The following is a 7,499-nucleotide window of genomic DNA, read 5'->3' as shown; positions in this document are numbered from 1 at the left end:
ATATATATATATATATATATATATATATATCTTCCAGAAGGAGCTCTGGTGGTATAGTGCTTAGAGCATTAGGCTGTTAACCAAAAGTTTGGCAGTTCAAACCAAGTAGCTGTTCCAAGAGGGAAAGATGAGGCAGTCTGCTTCCATAGAGATTTATAGCTTTAGTAACCCTATGGAGCAGTTCTACTCATCTATGACTCAGAATTGACTGACTGACAGTGGGTTTTTTCTTTGTTCCTCTAAAAAGCACAGTTAGGTCCTGTGGTATGAAGTAGGGGTGTGGAGGAGCTGAGCTTTGATCTTTAGAGTGAGACAGCATATGAGGGCCCTGTCTAACTGCATATTTAAAAGCTATTTTTCATATTCAGCTGCATGAGAGGAGAATTTGAAAACTGGAAATAACAATGGATACAGAAAAAAGAGGAGTCCCTGGGTGGTGCAAATGGTTAAGCGCTCAACTACTAGCCAAAAGGTTGGTGGTTCCAAACCACCCACAGGCTCCTCAGAAGCAGGTCTAGTGATCTGCTTTGGAAAAGTCACAGCCCTTGAAAACTGTTTAGACAAGTTCTACTCAACACACATGGGGTAGCCATGAGTCAGGATTGACTTGACAGCAACTAACAATGGGTTCAGTTTATATAGAAGTCCCAGCTCTGCCTTCAGATGACATCATGACTCTCAGCCAATCATATCACTTTTCTTTCAAGATGAGAGGGTATTGAAATTATTGTCGTCAGGTACATTGAGTCGGCTCTGACTCAGAACAACCATATGTAAGAGAAAACAAAATAATGCCCTATCCTGTGCTATCCTCACAATCCTTGTTATGCTTGAGCTCATTGTTCCAGCCACTGTGTCTATCTCACTGGGGATCTTTCCCTTTTTTGCTCACCCTCTCCCTTACCAAGCATGGTATACTTCTGCAGGACCTGATCCCTCCTGACAACATAACCAAAATATAAGAAGCGATGTCTTTGTTTCTAAGGAGACTTCTGGCTGTGCTTGATCCAAGACAGATTGGTTTGTTCTTCTGGCAGCCTGTGGTATATTCAATATTCTTTGCCAACACTGTAATTCAAAAACATCGTTTCTTCTTTGGTCTGCCTTATTCATTGTCCAGCTTTCACATGCATATGAGGCAATTGAAGAGACAATGCTGTTCTGGTTACCTAGTGCCACTCTGACAAGAATATACCACAAATAGGATGTGGCTTTAACAAACAGGAGTTTATTCTCTTACCATTTGGAGGTTAGAAGTCTGAGTTCCAGGTGCCAGGCACTAGGGGCTTGGTGAAAGCCTCCTCTGCTCTAGGAGATTTCACCATGGAGTTAATTACCAGTCTCATCATGGGGAACAACTACATCCAGCTGCCCAGTCATTCAACCAGGCCCAGCCAAGTTGACAACAACCTTCACTACCACAAATGGCTTGGGTCAGACATACCTTAGTCTTCAAAGTGATTTCTTTGTAATAATTTAAATTTGCCACAGATTTGCCCAGTGCAATGCATCATTTGATTTCTTGACTGCTGCTTTCATGGGCATTGAATGTGGATCTAAGTAAAATGAAATCCTTGACAATTGCAATCTTTTCTCCCTTTATCATGATGTTGCTTATTGGTTCCATTGTGAGGATTTTTGTTTTCTTTATGTTGAGGTGTAATCTATACTGAAGGCTATAGTCTTTGATCTTCATTGGTAATTACTTCAAGTCATCTTTACTTGCAACAAGCAAAGTTGTGTCATCTGTATATGGCAGGTTGTTCATGAGTTTTCCTCCAATTTTAATTCCATGTTCTTCTTTGTGTAGTCCAGATTCTTGGATTATTTGTTCAGCATACAGATTGGGTATCAAACCAAACCCACTGCCATCGAGTCAATTCCAAGTCATGGCTACCCCTATTGGATTTCCAAGGCTGTAAATCTTTATGGAAGTAGATTGCCTCATCTTCCTCCTGTGGAGAGGTTGATGGGTTTGAACTGCTGACCTTCTGGTTAGTATCCAAATGTCTTACACACTATACTACCAGAGCTCCTTACAGATTGAATAAGCATAATGAAATGATACAATTCGAACACACACCTTTCCTGATTTTAAACCACATAAAATCCTCTTGTTCTGTTGGAATGCCCTCCCTCTTGATCTGTAAACAGTTTTCTCATTGTTGTTGTTGTTGTTAGGTGCCGACTAGTTGTCTCCGACTCATAGTGACCCTATGCATAGCAGAATGAAACACTGCCCAGTCCTGTGCCAGCCTTATCATCCTTGGTATAACTGAGCTCATCGTTGCAGCCACTGTGTCAATCCATCTCATTGGGGGCCTTCCCCTTTTTTGTTGACCCTCCACTTTACCAAGCACGATATCCTTCTCCAGGGAATGGTTTCTTCTGACAACATCACCAGAATAGGTGAGATGAAATCTGGCCATTCTTTCTTCCAAGAGGCATTCCAGCTGCACTTCTTCCAGGACAGATTTGTTAGGCCTTTTAGCAGTCCGTGGTACTCTTAGCATTCTTCTCCAAAACCACAACTCAAAAGCACCAACTCTTCTTCAGTCTTCCTTATTCATTGTCCACTTCTCACATACATAAGAGGTGAGAAAATAACATGGCTTGGGGGAGGTACACCTTAGTCTTCAAGGAGATGTCTTTGCTCTTCAACACTTTAAAGAGGTCTTTTTCAGCAGATTTGCCCAATGCAATACATCGTATTGTTCTGATGCCAATTCTGATGCCATGTTCTTCTTCATATAATCCAGCTTCTCAGATTGTTTGCTCAGCATACAAGTTGAATAAGTATAGTGAAAGGATATATCCTTGACAGACTACCTTCTTAATTTTGAACCATGCAGTATCCCCTTGTTCTATTCAACTGATGTCCTAACTGATGCTTCCATTTGTGTTGATTGTAGAACCAAGTAATATGAAGTCCTTGACAACTTCAATCTTTTCTCCATTTATCATTAAGCTGTTTACTGGACCAGTTGTGAGGATTTTTGTTTTCTCTATATTGAGGTGTAATCCATACTACAGACTATAGTATTCAATCTCCATCAGTAAGTGCTTCAAGTCATCCTCACTTTCAGCAAGCAAGGTTGTGCCATCTGTGTATCACAAGTTGTTAATAAGCCTTCCTCCAATTCTGATGCCATGTTCTTCATATAATCCAGCTTTTCAGATTGTTTGCTCAGCATACAAGTTGAATAAGTATAGTGAAAGGATACAACCCTGACAGACTCCCTTCTTGATTTTGAACCATGCACTATCCCCTTGTTCTGTTCAAACAGCCACCTCTTGATCTATGTACAGGTTCCTCATGAGTACAATCAAGTGCTCTGGAATTCCCATTCTCTCAAAGGTATCCATAATTTGTTATGATCCACACAATCAAATGCTTTTGCATAGTCAATAAAACATAAGTAAACATCTTTCTGGTATTCTTTGCTTTCAGCTTAGATCCATCTGACATCAACAACAATATCTCTTGTTTCACATCCTTTTCTGAATCCAGCTTGCATTTCTGGAAACTCTCTGTCAATATACTGTTGTAGCCATTTTTGAATTATCTTCAGTAAGATTTTACTTGCATGTGATATTAATGACATTGTTTGATAATTTCCACATTCTGTGGGATCACCTTTTTTTGGAATGGGTACAAATATGGATCTCTTCCTGTCAGTTGGCTAGATAGTTGTCTTCCAAATCTCTTGGCAAAACTAAGTGAGTGCCTCCAGTGGGACATCTGTTTGTTGAAACATTTCAGTGGGTATTCCATCAATTCCTGGAGACTTGTTCTTTACCAATTCCTTCAGTGCAGCTTCAACTTCTTCAGTACCACTGCTTCTTGATCATGTGCCACCTCCTGAAATGGATGAATGTTGACCAATTCTTCTTGGTACAGTGGCTCAGTATATTCTTTCCAACTTCTTTTGATATTTCCTGCATCATTCAATATGTCACCCTTAGAATCTTTCAATATTGCAGCTTAAAGCTTAAATTTTTTCCTCATTTCTTTCAGCTTGAGAAATGTCGAGCGTGTTCTTCCCTTTTGGTTTTCTAACTCCAGGTCTTTGCACATTTCATTATAGTAATTGGCTTTGTCTGCTCGAGCTGCTCTTTGAAATTTTCTGCTCAGCTCTTTGATCTTGCATTTCTTCCATTTGTTTTAGCTACTCTCCATTCAAAGTTTCAAAGCTTCTTCTGATATCTGTTTTGGTCTTTTCTTCCTTTCTTGTCTTTTTAATGACCTCTTGCTTTCTTCATGGATGATGTTCTTGATGTCATCCCCCAATTCCTCTGGTTTTCAGTCATTAGTGTTCAGTGCATCAAATCTATTCTTTAAATGGTCTCTAAATTCAAGAGGGATATTATTGAGGTCATATTTAGGCTCTTGTGGACTTGTTTTCATTGTCTTCAACTTCAACTTGAACGTACATATGAGAAGTTGATAGTCTGTTCCACAATCAGCTCTTGGCCTTATTTTGGCCAAAGATGTTGAACTTCTCCATCACCTCTTGCCATGGGTGTAGTCAATCTGATTCCTGCATATTCCATCTGGTGAGTCCACCTGTGTTCTGGTTACCATTCTGACAGGAATATACCACAAATGGGATGGCCTTAACAAACGGGAATTTATTCTTACAATTTGAAGCCTTTAAGTCCAAGTTCAAAGTGCTAGGCTCTAGGGGCTGGGTGAAAGCCCCTCAATCTTGGGGTCCAGCTCTGCCTCCTACTCCTGGCCCACTGGAGCTAGAGGTGTTTCTTCACTCAGACAGCTTCTGGCTGCTGAGGCTGAGAAGCCCCAAGATTGACAAGTAAAAAGACACAGTCCCGATGTTACCAAACCACATGGCAGGGCATTAACTTAAGTTCATTTTTAAGTCCCAAGATCAGCAGAGTATAGTAGGCTGCTGAGCAACGACATGGCTACAAGCAGGGTCCAAGCATGCCATAGGCCAGAGACCATTCCCAAAGCTTCTCCATAAATACAGGAATCAGACCACATCCCAAAGGCAGCTACTCAGCTGCTTGTGGTAGATCCCACCATGGATTTGATTACCAGTTTCACCAGGGGTTATACTCCCCCCAGCGGCCCAGCCACTCATCCAGGCCCAGTTCATGTTGATGCACAAACATAACTACCACAACCTGTACAGTCTTTGCTTACATTGTTGAAAAAAAGATATTTGCAACAAATAAGCTATTGGTCTTGCAAAAATTCTATCATGTGATCTCCTGCATTATTTCTATCTCCAAGGCCATATTTTCCAACTACCGGTAACTCTTCTTTGTTTCCAACTTTTGCATTCCAGTCACCAGTGATAATCAACCAACTTTATTGCATGTTCAGTCACTTTCAGACTGTAGAAGCTGGGAGAAATCTTCAATTTCCTCATCTTTGGCTTTGGTGGTTGGTGCATAGATTTGAATAATAGTAGTATTAACGCGTCTTCCTTATAGGCGTATGGATATTATTCTATGACTGATCTTGAAACACCTTTTGTGACGATGAATACCAGAGCATTCCTCTTCAATTTGTCACTCCCAGCATAGTATATCATATGTTTGTCTAACACAAAATGGCCAAAACTAGTCAATTTCAGCTCACTAATGTCTAGGACATCGATCTTTATGTATTCCATTTCATTTTTGACAACTTTCAATTCTCCTAGATTTATACTTCATACATTCCATGTTCCAATTATTAATGGATATTTGCATCTGTTTCTACTCACTTTGAGTCTTGCCACATCAGCCAATGAAGGTCCCCAAAGTTTTATTCCATCGGTATCATTAAGGTCATCTCTACTCTGAGGAGTCAGCTCTTCCCCAGTCAAATTTTGAGTTCCTTCCAACCTGATGGGCTCATCTTCTGGTGCCATATCGGACAATGTTTCAGGTCTAGTCATAAAGTTTTCCAGTAATATGTCAGACAGAGTTTTACTGCTATTCATATGGTTTTCACTGGCCAATTGTTTGAGAAATGGGTGGCCTCTTCCTTCTTCTGAGTCTGTCTTAGCACAGAAGCTCAGCTGAAACCTGTCCACCATTGGTAATCCTGCTGGCATTTTGCAATACCTGTGTCATAACCTCCAGTCTCACAGCAACACATAAGCCACCACAGGATGACAAACTGACAGACAAGTTCATCTCCCTTAGTTGTTCTTAACCCCTCTGCACCTGTCTACCTTGGGCCCAGGCTTTAAAATAGACCTGCCCCCAAGCTAAAAGCATCCCTCAAGCCCCATGCCCACCTACCTTGGGCCGGCCTTAAAATAGAGCCACACCCAAGAGAAAAGCAGCCCTGAAGCCCTGGGCACATTTTCTTATTAACTCAATTAAATGTTCTGGAATTCTCATCCTGCACAATGTTATCCTTAATTTGTTAGAGTCAATGCAGTCAAATACCTTTGCATAGTCAATAAAACACAGGTAGGCATCTTTCTGTTATTGTCTGATTTCAGCCAAGATCCATCAAGACATCAGTAATAATATATGTCATTCCACATCTGTCCTCTTCCACATCTGGCTTGAATTTGTGGTAGTTTCCTGTCTAGATACTGGTGCAACTGCTTTTGAATTATTTTCAGCAAAATTTTACTTACCTATGATATTACTGATATTTGATCATTTCATTCTCTTGAATCTTCTTTCTTTGGGATGGGCACTGTGGTTGTTAAGTTTGTGAGCCAACTTGGCTAGGCTTGGTTGAGTGGCTGGGCAGCTGGATGTAGTATTCCCCATGATGAGACTGGTAATCAACTCTATGGCAGAATCTACTGTGAGCAGCTGAGTAGCTGCTTTTGGGTATGTGGTCTGCTTCCCATATATAAGTAGCAGCTTTGGGAATGGTCTCTAGCTTATGACATGCTTGGACCCTGCATGTAGCTGTGTTGTTGTTCAGGAGCCTGCCATGCTCTGCTGACCTTGGGACTTAAAATGGACTTGAATTCATGGCCTGCCATACTGCTATTCCTAAGATTTTCAGTAGCCAATTTCTTCTCATTATGGGTTATGCCGCAACAGTAAATGAAGGTCTCAAAAGGTTTCATTCATCCATGTCAGTAAGATCTACTCTTCTTTGAGGGGGCAACTCTCCCAGTCATATTTTGAGTGCCTTCTAAACTGAGAGGCTCCTCATCGAGCAGTATAACAGACAATATTATACTGCTATTCATAAGATTTTCAGTGGCCATTTTTTTCATAAGCTGACTGAGACATCCTTCCCTTCAGTTTTCCTTAGTCTAGAGGGTCTTCTGAAACCTGTCCACTATAAGTGACCCTGTTGGTGTTTGAAATACCTGTGGTATAGGTTCCAGCATCATAGCAACAAACTATAACAGTATGATGAACTGACAGACGAGTAGAGGCTGGAAAAGAACCAGTAGGAGATTTTGGCCACCCCCATCACACTGGACCTAATCAAAGAGGCTTCACCTTCACCTGTGCAATATCTCCAAAATATGGAATTTTATGGGCAAAAAGCAAGCGGGGGGGGG

Source organism: Orycteropus afer, unplaced genomic scaffold (assembly GCF_000298275.1).
Source record: "Orycteropus afer afer isolate SDZICR_OR568_19922 unplaced genomic scaffold, OryAfe1.0 scaffold00185, whole genome shotgun sequence".
Lineage (NCBI taxonomy): Eukaryota > Metazoa > Chordata > Mammalia > Tubulidentata > Orycteropodidae > Orycteropus > Orycteropus afer.
The sequence above is the reverse complement of the archived record's forward strand: the minus strand, read 5'-3'. Positions refer to the sequence as shown.